At 42.8% G+C, this 18613-nt stretch overlaps 1 long non-coding RNA gene across 1 annotated transcript; it reads left to right on the top strand.

Annotated features, from left to right (window-relative positions):
* The first annotated feature begins 78 nt into the window (after nucleotides 1–78).
* Nucleotides 79–18586, top strand: LOC142455353 (uncharacterized). The gene is made up of 4 exons (XR_012785776.1): nucleotides 79–415; nucleotides 4956–5024; nucleotides 6036–6287; nucleotides 18489–18586. It is a non-coding gene; the product is annotated as an uncharacterized LOC142455353 (long non-coding RNA).
* The last annotated feature ends 27 nt before the right edge of the window (nucleotides 18587–18613 follow it).

Here is an 18613-nt window from a genome sequence, read left to right as displayed (position 1 = left end):
CAGGGACGCGCAGACCCCCAGGGGCGCGCGGAGCGGCGCGCGGAGCTCTCCCCGGGAGCTGACGCCCGGCGCGGTACTTCCGGCGCCAGCCCGACGCGAGCTTAGCAGCTGGGCAGCGCGGGGATCTGAGTTCTCCGCCCTGGGGCAGCCCGGTTTCTGCGTCCTGTAAGGTGGCAACGGGGCTATTGACCCTGGTTTGGATTCCTCCTCTTGCGTTATTCAGAGAGGGCGAAAGAGACAGGGAGATGGGGAGGAGGAGCGAAGGGGAGCTGTGGTAACTGGGAGGTGTTTGTGGGCCGCAGGGAGAACCGGTTAGACCAACTCACTGACTACATAGTTCACATCCTTTAGGACTCTTCTAGGGACTCGGAGAAACTGATCCCTTCGCTGGCCACCCCTCCTCTCCCGCCCTCAGGTACCAAGGGTTCTTAGCTTCTTTTACGTGTCTAACCAGGCGCGGCCTTCACTCACGTTGCCACACGCGTGTTCCTCTTGAAAGTACCCTTCCCCTTTTGCTGAGCTGACTTTCAAACTGGAAGATATCGCCTAGACTGACGCCCCTCCCCCATTACATGTTTAAAGTCAAATTAAGCTACAATGAAATTTACAGTCTTTGTATCAGAGTGAATGGCAACAGATCGGCCATCAACAGCGTTGCAGCATTACTACTCGTACTACGTATGCAGTTATTTGGACATGGTGTTTTTATTCTTTGGTAATTTTAAAAGGTGATTGTCCAGCACACAGCTATAGATTGGGAAAATTTTATAATGGCTATGATTGAGGCCAAGATGGGAAATACTAGATGAACTGAAAACAATGAGCATTCATGACTTAACCAAATTGGATTTACTCTTGGGATTAATTTTAATTCTGACAGAAAAAAGTACTTTGTAACATGCAAAATATACATGTGTTGTTGAGGTTTATGTCAATAAAGTAGGAGTAATTAGATATTTTAACTCTGAGAATAGTTTTTCCCCTTGCACAGTTCTGTATCTTCCTGTTTGCCTTTCTTGCCAATCTCCCTCCCCCAAAATCTGTATCAGGCGCCTCCCCTCCGTGCTCAGGAAAGATTATTTGTATCATCTGACGTTTGCTCTGTACAGACACCACTCCCTCACTAGTTTATTTGTCACCACTGAGCACCTTGAAGCTAATTGGTAATCCCTTCTCTTCCAACACAGACAATTTAGCAAACAGCATGCTAAGTGAATTGTCCTCTCTCTATGGTCACCATCCTGCTACCTACAACGCCCATTGCCACCAACTCATAGTCATAGTGACTATGGGACAGAGTAGAACTGCCTCACACAGTTTCCTAGGAGCAAACTGCTGTATTTTACTTCCTCAACATCTCTGTTGAATGTGAACCTCTGACCTTTGGAATAGAAGTGATTATTTTAACACTGAACCTTCCAATATGACAGCTGTAAAATTCATGACACTGCATTTTCTGTAATCAGCAAACATTAAGTGTTTTGAATATATGAAATACGTCACAACAAGAAATAAAACTCTGTTGTAATTGTGTCCCCCAGATCCAAATTCCATTGATAATCCCAGATTAGATGGGTATTTCAATTGAATGAACCTGCTTGTGAGAAGGAAAAAGAACCTGGGGAATGGGAAAATACTTTCAGAGATCCTCAGACTTTTTAAACAGGGGCCAGTTCACTGTCCCTCCGACCGTTGGAGGGCCAGACTATAGTTTAAAAAAAGACTCTGAACAAATTCCTGTGCACACTGAGTCGGCTGCTAAGCCGGACAGATAGCGGTGGGCAAAAACACCTGGTGGGCCAGATAAATGTCCTCAGCGGGCTGCATGTGGCCAGCGGGCTGTAGTTTGAGGACCTTTACATTTAAAGTGTCATAACACAACATTGATCCTAAGAGAAGTCATAATCTTCAATAGTTGTTAGCCACTGTCGAGTCAGTTCTGAGAACGGATCAAAACACTTCCTGGTCCTGCTCTGTTCTCAGAATTGTTATGTTTGATTCCATTATTGCAGCAACAATGTCAGCCCATCTTGTCGAAGGTTATCCTATTTTTTGCTGCATCATTACCAAGCATGATGTCCTTTTCCAGAGACTAGTCTATCCTGATCATCCGTCCAAAGTGTATGAATTTAAGTCTCGTCACCCTTGCTTCTAAGGAGCATACTGGTTATACTTCCTCCAAAACAGATTTGTTTGTTTTCTTGGCGGTTTGTGGCTCTTTCAATATTCTTCACCAGCACCATAATTCAAATGCATCGATTCTTCAATGGTCATCTCTTCAGTGACTAACTTCCTAAATATTTATCCATTCTGCTAATAGGAAGGGAAGTGATAGAATTTTAAAATTGGAATAATTGGATACAAGGAAAATAGAAAACATACTAGTTTCAAAAATTGTTCAAATACAACTTGTACTTCTGGGTAGCCTATTCAACTCAGTACAGGGATGTATTTTCTCATTACAGTTTATATGGCAACATGTGAAGAAAGAGCTAATATTACCGATCTAGTTGTTTACTCCAGGCTTATATGCTAGAAGTCCTGGAACTTTAACCCTTTGCCAATCCCTGGAAATATGGCTGGTGGCAGGTTCTTTGTATTAATTAATGATTTGTATAACTGGTACAATACCAGAGTGCCAAAATTATTTTGCATGAATAACATTGATAATGTTCACCTGCTTTAATTTTGGGAATCTTGAGGTTTGGTTACCATAACTGATCAACAGCCAGATTTGCCTATGTATCCAGCATTCATGAGCCCTCAAACCCTGAAATTCAAACAACTTTCCAGCCTCATCTATTTGACACAGTTTCCCATAGTTCCTTGCTGGAGATAAAGCAGTCCTGTGCAGCCCAAGATGGCAAAAGGCTGAAGACTGCCGCTCTCTGTTGTTCCTAATTGACATCTGTATACAACAATGAGGTACCACCTGCTGTTCAGTCTCCTGGGTTTTGGGGGGATTCAATATGAGGATGGTTTTGAGGTGGCTGATACACAACCACTACACACACACATGCACACACAAGATGTTACATTTTACCATAACTGCATCTGCAGTACTTCACTTTCTAAGGGACTCTGCATGATACCCAGGCTAGTCATTTCCTTGGTCTGTGGTCAGAGGAGATTCACTGGATGCTTAATTCACATGTATTTCCCCTTTAAAAAAAAGTTTAACACTTCATCCACATGCAATACAATCAAATAATTCCATCATATCAGGAAGAGTTGTATAGTTATCACCACATTGAATTCTAGAATATTTTCTTCTTCCTTGTACTCATTGTTATTCCTGTAACTATTTTGTTTCTAAATGTGGAAAGAGCTTAGACAATAAGATATTACCAAGTCCACAAATTCTATATGCATAATTCAGTGCCGTGGATTATACTCCTTGTGTCCTGCAGCCATTATTCACTGTTGTTTTTAATCATTTCAGTGGGGGCTCGTACAACTCATCACAATCCATCCATCCATCCATTGTATGGCAAACACATTTGTATGTTCGTTACTCTCATCATTCTCAAAACATTTGCTTTCTACTTAAGCCCTTGGTATCAGATCATTTTCCCCCTCCCTCCCTGATCCCCCCTCCCTTATTCACTTTTTTAAACACAAACTGAAACAACTTTAAAATATGGCCAAAATGGAGATAAAATGATATTAAATTTTAACCTAACTATATCTGACATAATCAACTTTGCAATCATCTCTGGTCTATAACAAGGCCATTTACATCCCTACACTGTGGTTAAAGGGGATATACCGAGGGCTAAATCCATGTGGGGCCTCTGCAGATGAGTTTAAGGCTTCCATTGTCATTCATATCCTTCTCTAAACAGGTGTCCACAAGTTAAATTCAAATATTCCCTCCTTTGGGGTTGTTATTATTTACAGTCCTTGGATCACATAGGCTGGTGTGCCTCTTCCATGTGAACTTGGCTGATGCACCACTTAGATGGCGGGTTTTTGGAAGATAACCCTGTAAGACCCCAGATGCTATCCCTTCTGATAGTTGGGCATCATCTAGTTCCTTCAACCACTCTTGGTACGGCACCCATATTTTCTGTGATCTCTTCATGAGGAAGAGTATCACGAAGGATCATGTCATAATAACTGATTAACCTTAGAATGGGGCTAGAATTAAGTGTGATCCCAAATCCCATTCATGTATCTATGACGTATATATCTCGGGTTTATGTTAGAAAGCATCAGTAATACTCCTGGGGCAAAAGGTCATTAAATTGGTAATGGCATTCACTTAGCTAGTGATATAGAAGTTAAAACACTGTTGGAAAAAGTCCTTGTACAAGTGTAGGCTGGTATGAGCAGTGTTAATATACATTGTTGACTTGAACATACTGAACTGCTAAGTGCATGGGCATTAGTTACACGAACAATTGAACTTGGTAATAGGGGGAAATTGTCACTAGTACTCATAGTCAGTGGCAGAACCATGCCTACCAGAGTAATACATGTCATAATAAAGCAAGGATGGCATTAAAATAGTAAGTATATGGTAGTCCTGGGCCACCATTCATTGGGCAACCTCAAGGCAAGAAATCTGAAACAAAGTCCAACAGCTGCTCAATCTACACCCCTGAGCTAGCAGTCATATGCTGCTTCTCACACTAAGCCCTAAGGAGTTTCAGCTTTGAGTTCCAGAGCTATAGATGAGTTTGAGATAAAGTACATTTCACTTAGTGGGGTTTCCAGATCAAGTCCTACTGGTGTGGTGTATAAAGGATGTTCTGTGCCTTGAGAGAGCAGGGTCTAAAGTTTGGTGGTCTATAGCACATGGCCTGTATCATCAAGAGCTGCATAAAACTAGAGCCCATACTGTCAAATTAGGAATATAGTACCAGGTGTATTCTCCCCTTGAGGTCTATACAAGTATTGTTAAGCTTTTTTCCCCAAGGGGCGGTTATTCCTGCCTGTTTTCCTACCAACAGAAAAGTGATCACCTTATCCAAAACACATATGTCCCCCTCGCTGCTGTCTTGACTCGAACTCCTGGTAAGGTAAGTTTATTGCTCTGCTATAAATGTCTGTGGGTTTGAGGTGATCTTAGTACAATTTTATATGGCAGCAACTGAAGGGTATTCTCCCTGTCCCCACGTCTTGCAAACCTTTACCACAGCTAAGGTGAGGTGTCTTCTGTCGAAGTGTTTTTTAAGATGTATATGTTTAGGGGTAATGTAAGTTTCATGAATGCCAGTCAGGCTCTCTACATCCTTGCTTAGGAGAGAAAATTGGAAAGATTTTCAGCCCTGGGTGCAGAAGCCTGCCATCATCTGGGTGTTTGCCCTATAGTTATGAACTCATACAATATTTGTCATTTTGTGATTAACTTCTGTCATCATAATGGTTTCCAGATCCCTCTATATCATTAACTCTTTCATGGTTATAGAGGGCTGTATAGTAATCACTTTTGTGTATGTGCCAGAGTTTCTTCAGCCATCCTTCTACAGACCAGTATTTGGGGACATTTTCAGCTTCTTGCTTTAGTAACTGTGCTGCAGTGAACTTGGGATAGTGTATATCTGTTTGTGTTCTGCCTCTTGTTTCCTTGAGGTATATACCTAACAAAAGAATTGCTGGATCAGATGCTATTTCTATTCCTAGTTGTTTTAGGTAGCGCCATATTGCTTTCCACAATGGTTGTACATATTTACAAGCCCAGTAGTATTGTATAAGAGTTCCAAACTCTTGAAACCCTCTCCAGAATTTACTATTTGTATTTTTCTATCTGGACTATTGTGTGGGTGTAAGATGAAATCTCATCAGTTCTGATTTGCATCTCCAGGGTGGCTAGTGAATGCAAGCATTTTCTCATGTGTTTCTTCACCATTTCAGTGTTATCCTTTGTGAATGATCTATTCATACCCTTTGACCACCTTTTAGTTGGATTTTTTTACTGAGATGTTGCAGAATTCAATAGATTTTAGTAGTTAGCTCCTTGTCGGTTATGTCATTGGTAAATTTTATCCCCAGTGGACTCTCATTTTATTTATAAATTAAATTGGTCACAGCCCTGGAGAAGAGGGGGAGAAGAAGAGCAGCTGCATCTGACATTCATCTGAGAAGGATGCGGTGCATTCCAGGTACCAGCACACAGAAGCAGGGAGGTTCTTGCTCAGTACTGCATGGACGACACAGAGGCTGCTGGTGTGCAGGAGAAAAGAGTGGTGATATCAGCAGTCATTGGACCACCCACAGAGACTGCAGGCACCCACAGATGAATGGGAGAGAACAGTGAACACCCACACTGCACTGGAGAACAGGTAAGTGGGACCCTCACTCAAGTATAAGTCAAGGGGGCCTTTTTCAGCATTAAAAAATGTGGTGGAAAACTCAGCTTATACACGAGTATATACAGTATATATTGATCATTATGATTGGTTCCCCCTTTCTTCCTCCCACTCTCCCTCTTCCCCTACCCTTCTGGTATTGCTATTCCCATTCTTGTCCCTGGATTCTGTGTGTTGTGAACACCCATCTCTTATCTATACCTGTGTACATGTTCCAGTCTAGTCTGAATTGCAAAGCTGCACTGGGGTCATGGTAGTGAGGCAGCCTCAAGGAACCAGAAGAATATAGTGTGTTTCATTGATGATTTACAGCACCCTGGTTGAATCATCCCTTTCCTGTGGCCCCTATGTGGGAGCGATTGTTCCATTGTCTACAGATGGGCTTTGGATATCTGCTCCAACCCCACTCATTCTCAACAATATGTTTTTGTTTGTTTGTTATGTGTCTTCTGATGCCTATTACCTGGTCCCGATGACTTCTCATGATCGCACCGGCGGTGTGCTTCTTCCATGTGGGCTTGTTGCTTCTCTGTTGAATGGAGACATGTGTAACTTTAAGCCTTTAAGACCCCAGATGTTATATCTTTTATTTTTTTTAAATTTTTAAACAATTTATTAGGGGCTCATATAACTCTTATCACAGTTCATACATATACATACATCAATTGTATAAAGCACATCTGTACATTCTTTGCCCTAATCATTTTTTCTCCTCTTTTCTTTTTTTACATTTTATTAGGGACTCATACAACTCTTATCACAATCCATACATATACATACATCAGTTGTATAAAGCACATCCATACATTCCTTGCCCCAATCATTCTCAAAGCATTTGCTCTCTACTTTCTTTTAATAGCCGACCACCATCTGCCTTCTTCACCACATTTGCTTATGCACCCGTTTTGTCTTCAGTGATTGTGTTGGGAAGGTGAACATCTCTGTACAAATCAGTACTTGTACAGTTTTGGTACCGAGGGAGGGTAGGAGCAGAGGCCCAAAGTCCATCCCCTACCTCAGTGTATTGCCGTATAAATATATGCACATAGGCCAATACCTCTATTTATGTGGATTAATGTATTTGCATATGTACAGTTCTATGTTTACACCTCTATCCAGTGCTTTGCTTCCTAGGCCTTTCTTCTGTTTCCTTTTACCCTCCTCCTGCCCCACTATTACTTTCACGTTATTCCTGCCTCTTGGTACTTTCTCTTAGCTAGTTTGCTGTTGCTCTGACACCGCCCACCCCCAGCCCCCGATCCCTATCTCCTCCTCGTTCTTGACTATGCTAAAGATCCTGAGCAACTGTAAAGGGGTACTACACCCATTAAGCATGTTGTGAGGGTTTGTTCTACATAGGCAGGTGGAAATCTGACATACTCACCACATTTTTAGTAAAATAGACCCATATATTCTCATTCTTTAAAAAAATCATTTTATTGGGGGCTCATGCAACTCTTATCACAATCCATACATACATCACATGTATAAAGCACATTTGTACATTCGCTACCCTAATTATTCTCAAATCATTTGCTCTCCTTGTAAGCCCCTGGCATCAGCTCCTCACTTCCCCTCTTCCTCTCTGCTCCCCCTCCCTCATGAACCCTTGATAATTTATAAATTAATATTATTTTGTCATATCTTACACTGTCCAACATCTCCCTTCACCCACTTTTCTATTGTCCATCCCCCAGGGAGGAGGTTATATCTAGATCCTTGTAATTGGTTCCCCCTTTCGACCCCACCCTCCCTTCACCCTCCCGGCATCACCACTCTCACCACTGGTTCTGAAGGGATCATCCATCCTGGATTCCCTGTGTTTCCAATTCCTATCTGTACTAGTGTGCATCCTCTGGTCTAGCCGAATTTGTAAGGTAGGATTGGGATCATGATAGTGGGTGGGGAGGAAGCTTTTAGGAACTAGGGGAAAGTTGTATGTTTCATCATTGCTACATCGCACCCTGACTGGCTCGTCTCCTCCCTGAGACCCTTCTGTAAGGGGATGTCCAGTGCCTACAGATGGGCTTTGGTTTCCCACTCCACACTCCCCCTCATTCACAATGATATGATTTTTTGTTTTTTGATGCCTGATACCTCATCCGTTCAACAACCTTGTAATCACACAGGCTGGTGTGCTTCTTCCATGTGGGCTTTGTTGCTTCTCAGGTAGGTGGCCGCTTGTTTACCTTCAAGCCTTTAAGACTCCAGGTGCTGTATCTTTTGATAGTTGGGCACCATCAGCTTTCTTCACCACATTTGCTTATGTACCCTTTTGTCTTCAGTGATTGTGTTGGGAACATCATAGGATGCTATGGGAAACAGGTTTCTCTCAAGCTGTCTCCCCCAAATATATGTTAGACTTAGGAAACTGCTTGCTACTAATAGTAAATGATTGTCAAGTTACCTCCCCGAAGGCAGTCAGTTGCCAGACTACTGTGTGGTCCCACCACAGGTAGGACCCGCTCCCTGCTGTTAAAGACAATGGGTTACTTCTCCCTAAAGGCTTGCAACCCTTAGCCTGGTCTCTGTAGGTGGGTTTCCACCCTACTGATAATGGTTTCTATGGAGATGCAGAGGATAGGTCAAACCTGCTCAGTGACATCCAAAGTTTGGCTGCCATCCTGAATCTAGGATCCTCCCTTCTCATCACATGTATACTCCAATCCCTCCTCTTCCTATTGCATGTATATCCCTAGATTGTTCCCCTCATTGCTGTATAACCTAAAGCACAACTCACCTGTAATTAGTGAGCTTGCATGCCTCCCAATGGTAGATAAGCCTTGTTTAGCAATAAAGATGGCCCCTTGGCATCTCATTGACTCCCTCTCCTCTCCGGTCCTCTCTCCCCTGTTCTCTTTCCCCTTGTCCTCCTCCTCCCCCTCTATCCTGCCCATCTCCACATGGACCACTGAGCAGGGCTGAGGTGAGCATGCTACTATGAAATGTGTCTGACTCCATTATTTCAATCTCTCTTTTATCTCTCATGCTCTCTATGACTTTATTATAATCTTTATATAGCTCAACCGTACAATTGCACCTTTCGAACCTGTGATTAATTGTGGGTGGCTGGGCATTCCCCCACAGAATGCCAGTTTAATAGAACAAATTATTCTTGCATTGAGGGAGTACTTGACTGGAGGCCCAATGTCCATCTATCTTAATACTAAACCTATATATACATGCACATAAATCTATTTCCCCATCCTCTTGTATAAGTATATTTACATATGTGCATGCTTTTATTTAGTCTTCTATAAGTGTCCTTTGCCTCCTACCCTTTTCCTCTATTTCCTTTTACTTTCCTCTTGTCCCACTATCATGCTCAGCCTTCGTTTGAGTTTCAGTAATTCCTCTCGGTTGCATTACCCTTGATCACACCCTATCAGTCCTCCTACACCTTCCTTGCCACTGATTTGGATCACCTGTTGTTCCCTGGTTCCTGGGTTTGTTAACTATTCTCATTCTTATAGAGAGGAATCATATCCTGGGCTATATTCCCTGAGATGCAGAAAAGATAAAGGGCTATGAAGGAGATGGCAAGAAGTGTATTCTCAGTCTGTCCTGTGGTTCTGCATTCCATTCTCTAGGGGTGACTGTATTCATTCGGTGTGGTGGGTCCAGGGCTTGACTCTTGTGAGGCAGTGGTCAGCAGCACACCGAACGTTCTGATCCACTGCAAAGCAGGACCTCGTCCCCACATTGGATGCTGTATAGTAAGCCTATAGAAACAGAAGATGAGGAATGAGGCAGATTATGCACTATAGACCAAATCTGAGCCACATGCTTTACATAGGCTTTTACCCTGACAGATTCCTCCAAATGGCCATCACTAACATGGAGAGTCACCTGGAAATATTCCCCATACACAGTTTCATAGGGAATCAATTTGAGTGGTTTCAGGGACCCACCTGGAGGTGGAGTTAGGCAAGAAGAAACACCTGAATCTACTTTAGCTGTGCTTCTGGGCAAAGCTTGGCCACTGTCTTTTTAAGAGAATGACTTTCCCCTTCATCCTTCCCCGAGGCCTCCACTTAGTTTGATACTTCCATGTGACTTGCAAAGCTTTACTCACTTGTTGGGTCACCTGTGACATGAAATCTGGTCTATTGTCTCTCTGTACGGCAGATGGCAGACCACAGCTGGGATAATCTCTTCACAGGGAGGGGTCTAGTGACTGCAGAAGATTTCTTGGTCCTAATTGGAAAGGCTTCTATCACACCAGAAAAGGTGTCTATTAAGACTAACCAAAATTTATAGTTCCCATCCTTGGGCATTTGAGTCAAGTCCAACTGCCAACACTCAAATGGTTTCATTGTATTACTTTGTGGTGGATTTCTCTTTGCATTATTGCTCTAGCACAGTTCATATTTTCTGACAGCAAGATAGGCCAATCAGAGTTTGGCCAAAAGTGAGTACAGGTGTATAAGTGTTGGATGATTTGAGTCACCATGACCCTGCGCAAGAAGATGATTCCTTCCTCATTTTCTCCCCATAACTAGTACTCCACTAAGGGGAAGCCCTTCTTATAAGCTTTAGCCAAGTCAGCAGATATGTATTTGGTGCTACATTTAGAGAGACTTATTTGAGGACAAAGTACCTGGATTGATATGTTTTGGCTGCTCACTTGATCTGGTTATCTATTATCTTGTGCCACCAGAGAGAGGCCTTGCTGATGTCCAGGACAGGGCATTACCATGACCTGTTGGGCAGAAGCAAGGCCTTGATCAGCCCAAGATAGCCAGGCCATGTTTCAGGCTTGTTTTCCTGGTGGTCAGCATATATAAGCATTCACATACAGAGGGCCAAATAAGGTACAGTGAATCAATAAGTAGATTTACCGCTTTCCCAGCTGAGAGTTCCAACACTCAGGTGAGTGCCACCAATTCTGTTTTCTGGTTTACATTCCAGAGCTTAAAACAGCAGCCTCCAGGATATCTTGGGTGGTTACTACTACATAACCCACTCTCTGGGTTATATTCTCCACTAAGCTGCTTACAAACATGTAGAGAGTCCAATCGATTTGGCAAGGGCTGTTCCTGCAGGTCAGGGTGGCTCAAACACCTGTACCATGGTCTCCATACAATTACATAGGAGGGTCTTTGTAGCAGATTTAGGGAGCAGGGTCGCAGGGTTAAGGCTTGAGACAACTTTGCGAGTCATATTAGGGTTATCTAGTCAGATTTCCTGGTGGTGTAGTGGTTCTGCATTGGGCTGTGATCTGTATGGTTGTCAGTTCAACACCACCAGCGCTTTGGGAGAAAGACCATGATTTCTACTCCTGTAAACAGTTGCAGTCTCAGAAATCCATAGGGGGTCACCATGAATCAGCATTGACTTGCTGGCAGTGAGTAGGCTGGTGCCGTACTACCTGATTCTTACAGCTATTGGTCACAAAGGTCTCTTTGGAGTGAGCAAAGTCACCATGCTATGGGCCATGCATATGGTAATAGGCTGACAGAATTAACTTTTAAGCTTCAGTCAACAGTCGCTGCAATGGCATCAACAGCCCAGAGGCATAGGGCCTATCCCCCATGTGGAATTATCCAATTGGTGCCCTTGGTAAATTTGATCAACAGTCCAGACCTGTGCTCCCAAGATGTCCCTTGTCTTTCATGAGTAGGTAGATGGAAAGCCAAAAGAATCAGAGACTGTCCTTCTCACGTCCTGTATCTTGGAGAGGACTTTTGCACTCCCCTGGCCAGAGTAAGGACGCTGTCTCCTTCCCTTTCAAAGTGGCCCACCACACTTCAGCAACATTTGGAATCCAGACCCTATAAAAACCAGCCATCATGTCAATTGCAGTATAATCTCTATTCTCAACAGACTTCTCTGTCTTGGCTTAATTTAGAAATTTAGAAACTTGATGGTCTGCTGACAATTTCCTAATTTTGTTTTGGAAACCAATGAAGTGCCAGAATGGTATGATTCAAGCCGTCCCTTTTACTTTGTCGTGTAATCAAGAGACCATCCATATACTGTCATTATCGTTCACTATTTAAATTCAGACCTCTGAAACCTTGTAAGAATTCCCAGAACAGTTGTTTATTGTTTAAAGTGTGAGGGTTCTGTCACTAAAAAGTGAACCATAGCTGAGATTCAGGGTCCAATGGAATATCAAGTAATGCAGCTTTCAAATGCAGGGTGGAGACCCGTTAGGCATTGGCAGGCAGCCTATTGAAGAGAATGTAAATATTTGGAACAGTGGGGTGAATGGTTTTCCACCATCTCATTTATAGCTCAAAGGTACTGCACAGAGGAGCACTCAGCCAGTTCCAGGTTTCTTTACCAGGAAGATTGGAATGTTGCATAGGGGAGCTGGAGTTGTCCATGTGGGAGGAACATCCTAGTCAGTGGGCAAATGCCTTGCAAAGCCTCTTTTCTCTGTAGGTCTTATTTTCTGTGGGGAAACTCAATTGCTAAATTGCATTTTACCTTCACTGGAGAAACATAAACATGCTAGGCTCGATCAGGCACTCTATTGATTCAAACAACTGGCTTCACCTGACCTCCAAATCTGGACGCCTGCAGTCTAGCTTTTTTCCTTCTGAAGAAGCTGTCACACATGCTCATTGGGCGATTTGAGATACAGCTGGGGTGCCTCTGGTAAGAAGGAAATCTGGAACTAAGCTTAAACAGGAAGCCCCGCCCTCCATGTGTGAGGGCGGGAAGTGCAGCATATGAAGAAACTTCTGGGTGAGCTTTCTTTCCTGACCCACACGCTGCACTGACTGTAGAGACAGGGGGCACCTAGCCCCTGGGGCCTGTCATTCTTCAGCAGCGTTTAAACCCATGCCTTGTTGAACACTGCACCCTTTTTCTTGCCATTCTGCTGTCTTCAGATATTTGTTCTTCCACTGGCCAGGGGTTTTACAGTAAGTACAGGCATTCTGATCCAAAGCCCCCTTTCAAGGCCCCACTCCTTTCTTGCCCCCAGGCTCTGAGTAGCTTGGGTTTTCGGCTTCTCCTTGTTACTGACCATAGCTGGGAAGCATTTGTTCTGAGGCCTCCTCCCCCTTCCTGCAGTTTTGTTACTGTAGCTCAGGACAATACAGGTCCTGTTAATCAGGAGAGTAATCTCAGAGGCCCCAGATCCAACTCAGTGTATTGACTTTTGCCCTGATGACAGATTTTCTCCTGAAAGGTGCAGGGGGCCTCATCTGCCAGGTGGTATACGGGTTGGACCATATGGAGACTTTTCTGTTTGGGTACCCCTCTCCTCATTCCTTGTAGAATATGTTTTCATAATGTTCCAGCAGCCCCATTTCCCCATGATGTGCGTTCCAATTGGGCTCACTAGTGGCCATGGCAGCTGCAGGAGCCAGGACGCCATGTGTCCTCATGAAGCCACTCATCTCCTTCCCTACACAAACTTAAAATGAGCCTCCTGTCATCGTGTCTGAGTAGAGTCTCTAACAGAGCCTGCAAATCATTCTTGGTAGGATGTGTACATGTTTTCCAGTTAATTACATCAGGAACTATGTACCCCCCCCCCCCAAATCCTGCTAGTTGTCTGCTATCAGTAACAGTCATGTGGAGCTGTCACAATAGGTATTGCCCTACCCACTCGCAGCATCTCCCTGGTCAAACTGGTACACATGACCAAGCATGGGGAGGGGAAACCAATGAAGGCCAGCCCTTCATCTTAATTTCCTCAGAGGAGCAAGACAGAGAAGAAGGTGAGGAGGAAGGAGAGAAGGGTGGAGGTGGAGGTGTCTTGGCATTCAGGGAGCGCAGGGTATGGGCAGCTCTATATTCACCTCAAGCGGGGGTCAGAAGCAGGCTTAGGAGAAGGACATACTGATTGCATTTCTGAAGTCGTGGAAGGGTATTCGGATGAGGAACCAGAGGGGGCCAAGTACTGCTCTGTGATCCAAGAGCTTATGTCCCCCCTCCCCTAAATCCTGGTACATGAAAACATGTACATAAGGAATTTCACTTCATGTAAAAAACCGATGAGGCGTCATCTGTCCCCAGAATCCAGAGTATATAAAGGACAAGTGTGGTTAAAATAAAACACAATCTTTTTCTTAGTCATATGTTTATAAACATAAGAATATCAATGAGACAGAATATGCCCTAATGGGTTTTCCTCCAGAACAGTTTGGAGCCTATCACAAGCAACCAGGTTCACAGATTAGAGATCAGAGCTCTCTCAGACACAGCTGTAGCTACAGATACAGCAATGCCAGCCTTACAACTTGCACCTTTTCAGAGACTTACATTATGGACTCACCAGATGAAACCAGAATCTTAGGTTTTGGTTCCAGAAGTTAAGAGGACAGGAGATGATGGATTGTAGCCCAGGAACTCTTGAAGAAAAGGAGCCTTCAGCAATTGCTAGAAGTCTTTGGTCCTTCTACCCAAGGTCCCCCAGTCCAGGCAGTCCAGGGTGCCTCCCAGCCAGGGGTCTCCGCATACTGAAAGGCTCAGAAGAATCCTAAAACATGGTCACTACTCTGTTGCCGGGAGCAAGAGTCCAGGTTTGCCTCTCACAGTTTCAGCCAAAGGCAGAGGTTGACTGCAGACCTCTCCAAATTTATTTCTGCAAGCATAAGACAGAAGAAATCTGTGGGGGTTGCTACTTCTACACTGCTTGAAAAGTTCATTGAAAATCAAATTATATACCCTAACTCCAACTGAAGTGGCAGAAACAAATCTTACAGTTTTACCAATATACATCTTTGTATATACATGTAAATAGCCTATACATATGTTTTTCAGTATATATTTTTCATAATCAATGTAAAGAAGATCCCGATCCTTACTCATGATAAATGGAGAAAAGTTTGAATTTGCCAAGGATTTTTGTCGTTCTTGGACCCACAATCAATACTCATGGAGGCAGCAGTCAGGGGTCAAAAGAGGCATTTCCTTAGGTAAATCTGCACAAGCCCTCTTTAGCGTATTCGAAAGCAAGGATGTCTCCTGACATATTGTCGGGAGAGATCAGTCCCTGGAGAAGGGTATCATGCTGGGGAAAGTGGAGGGGCAGTGAAAAAGAGAAAGGCCCATACAAGATGGGTTCATATAATGGCTGCATCCACGAGCTGAGTCATCGGAACAATGGTGAGGATGGTGCTCGGGACAAGGCAGTATTTTGTTCTCTTGTGCATAGGGTGGCTGTGGGTTGAAACTGACTCCATGGCACCTAACAACAACAACAACCTAATTTTTGGGGGTTCCATTAATCAGGAGTTTAGCATTTGCCAGACTTCCATCCCTCCGTCGCCGTGTTCTACTGCTTATCTAAGTGGGGAGTGTCTTCATGCTTGACTACTTCTTTCTGTGTTGGAAGACCGTCCCTCTGGGCTCAGATAAAAGGAACTTCCGTGACACGAGGAGGAGTCTGCTGGTGTATGCTGTCACAGTAAACTCCATTTTAAATTTCTAACAAACAAAATCTTAAAGTGTTATATTTCTCATATTCTGATGAGCAGAAACTACATCTTTCACACTCTATCAATATTTTTGTTTAATATGTTTTTAGTAAATCATTTCATTGGGAGCTCTAATAGTTCTTATAACAACCCAAACATCATTTGTATCAAACACATTTGTACATATGTTGCCATCATTATTTTCAAAACACTTTCTTTCTACTTAAGCCCTTGGTATCAGCTCCTCTTTTTTTCCCTCCCTCCCCCACTCTCCCACCCTCACGACCGCTTGAGAAATTGTAAATTATCATTATTTTTATATCTTACACCATCCACTGTCTCCCTTCACACATGTTTATGTTGTCAGTCCCGTATGGGGGAGAGGGGGTTACACATCGATCCTTGTGATCGACTTCCCCCTTCTCCTCCCTTTCCCCCCACCTTCCCTCTATCCTCATGGTATCGATACTCCCATTATTTTTCCCCGAGGGGCTTATCTGTCCTGGATTCGGTGTGTCGAGAACTCTTATAATGTTGTAGCAAAACAAATAACCAATTCATATTAGAATTCTTTCAATTAGTTGAAAGATATATTTCACAACTGGCTTGTTCGATTAATATATAAATAAGACTACCTCATTAAAAAAAATGCTGTGAGTTAGACATTAATGTTGTTTCCCAGATGTGCTAACAAGACCAAGCAGAAGATAAAGAGCCAGTCAACTTGTAACATGTTAGGTCTCAAAAAACCTATGTTGTTAGCCATCAGGTGATCCCTAACATTTCTTAGAAATGTAAACTGATTCAGTTTTCATTTACGTGTAACTTGGAGAAAAATCTTTCTTAATTGTATTATTGGCTACGAAGACGCCCAGGCTGTGGGCACTGCCCACTATTGTTTTGCTGATGGTCATGAGGCACTCCTCTACTGTTGCAAAACTCTCCATTTCCCTCCTGGGGAAAATGAAACTCACCTTTGCTTCTAGTCATCATATAATTCTGGTAGAATAACAATAGCTAAACCTAATGGACTACTAAAAATGGCACTTTTTGATACGTATCAGCATTTTCAGCCTGCAAAAATCCCATATAATGTTACATTTTACAGATGAGGAAATAGCAATCCAGAGAAACTGTTTGCCCCAAGTCACTTGTTAAGTGGTAAAGCTCCATTTGTATATGTAACTACCAGAGCTGTTGTAACTTTGTACAAATATCACAAAGACAAAACAGCACTTGTTAAAACACTATTATGTTGCTGCTTATTAGTTAGTCATTGACTATCAAGTTATCACTGACTCCTGTTGAACTCATGTACAGCAGGAACCATTGTGATTCATAGGCTGCTTTTCCCAAAACAATCTGTCTTCACTAGCTGTGTCTGCATTCACACCTTTGCAGCAGCAGCAGCATCATAGCAACACGCAAGCTTTCAGATGGGAGTGGCATTGCCTGGAATCCCACACAGGTCGCGTCAGTGGAAGGCAATCATTCTACCATTGTGCCTGCCCTGCCAAGCTTGCTTCAATGTGACGAAAATACAAGATTAGATTGTCAAATGTAATTTGTGTTAAAGTGAGTTAAAGAAAGAAAATTTCAGTGATATTTTCTAAGAAACACACTAATTCTTGCCTGTTATAAACAATATTGGAAAACCTTGAATAATTCTAAGTAAAAATGACTCTTGAAAAGTATATGGAATAGTCACAAAATGACACATATTGTATGGTCCATTTAAATAGGCTGATAATTTAGCGGGTACAACTTTGGGAGACAAGCCACAAGGTCAGCTGTTTGAAGCTACCAGCTGTTTCCAAAGAGAAAGAGGAGGTCTGCTCTCCTAAAGCTCCTGTCTTGGAAACCCACAGGGGACTTTCTATTTCGTCCCACAGGACCTCTATGAGGGGGAATGGATCAGATGGCCTGGCTGGTTTAGACTGATGTAAAGAGACCAAGACAATTAGTAGTTAACGGGGTAGGCGAGAGGGGGACAGTCCATTCCCTAGTTTCTGTAAGTAGTGATGGGAGCATCTGGGAAAGAAATGTGGAGAGAGATACAAAACACGATTAACTTAATGATGCTGAATTGTGGAGGTGGAAATAGTTGAATTGGCAAACAGTCTGTATATGTATATGAGTTTGTATATATATTTAAAACAATAAAATCCACAAATTTACTATAATAAAATATTCTAATTATATTGAAATGAAGAGAAATATACATGCCCAATTATAATAACATCAAAACATATCAATTAAGTAGCATAAGCAAACAAGGATTGAGATCTTGTGTTATATACCTGTGCATTGTAGTGGCCTCTGAAAGGTAGTCAGTGGCTAATAGCTTCATGACTCATATTTCAAGGGTTAAACATTGTTTTTATGATTTTGTCTTGGCATACAAAATATGCTCAGTTGGTAACTTTTGCATAGTTATGTCATGAGTGCTATATAACTAATTATTACCTTATTGCTGGGTCCTGCACCATCCTCACAATTGTGCTTGAGCCCATTGTTGCAGTCACTGTGTCCATCCATCTCCTTGAGATTCACTGACCTTCTGCTTTACACACACACACACACACACACACACACACACACACACACACGAGAACGGCTGATTTCTTTTTCTTTTCTTTTTTTTTTTTTTTACGGCTGATTTCTATACAAAGACTGAGGAAGAAAAAGTTACACAGAATAACAGTGACACAGAAAAATGTAAACAGTGACTCAGTAAAAGGCAGAATTAAAACCGAAACTTCAGAATTGGCTCAATTTCAACTTTCTTTTCTAGGAAGAGGAAAATCGAAAGTGAACTCAACTGGAAGTTACTCAGAAGGTGTGTCCTTCCTCCCGTCATTCATATTGCTGGGAGGGGATGCTGACTCCAAGGTTAGCATGTATATAAAGCCTGTTTGT

The sequence above is a fragment of the Tenrec ecaudatus genome, chromosome 8 (genome assembly GCF_050624435.1).
Source record: "Tenrec ecaudatus isolate mTenEca1 chromosome 8, mTenEca1.hap1, whole genome shotgun sequence".
NCBI lineage: Eukaryota > Metazoa > Chordata > Mammalia > Afrosoricida > Tenrecidae > Tenrec > Tenrec ecaudatus.
The sequence above is the reverse complement of the archived record's forward strand: the minus strand, read 5'-3'. Positions and strand labels throughout refer to the sequence as shown.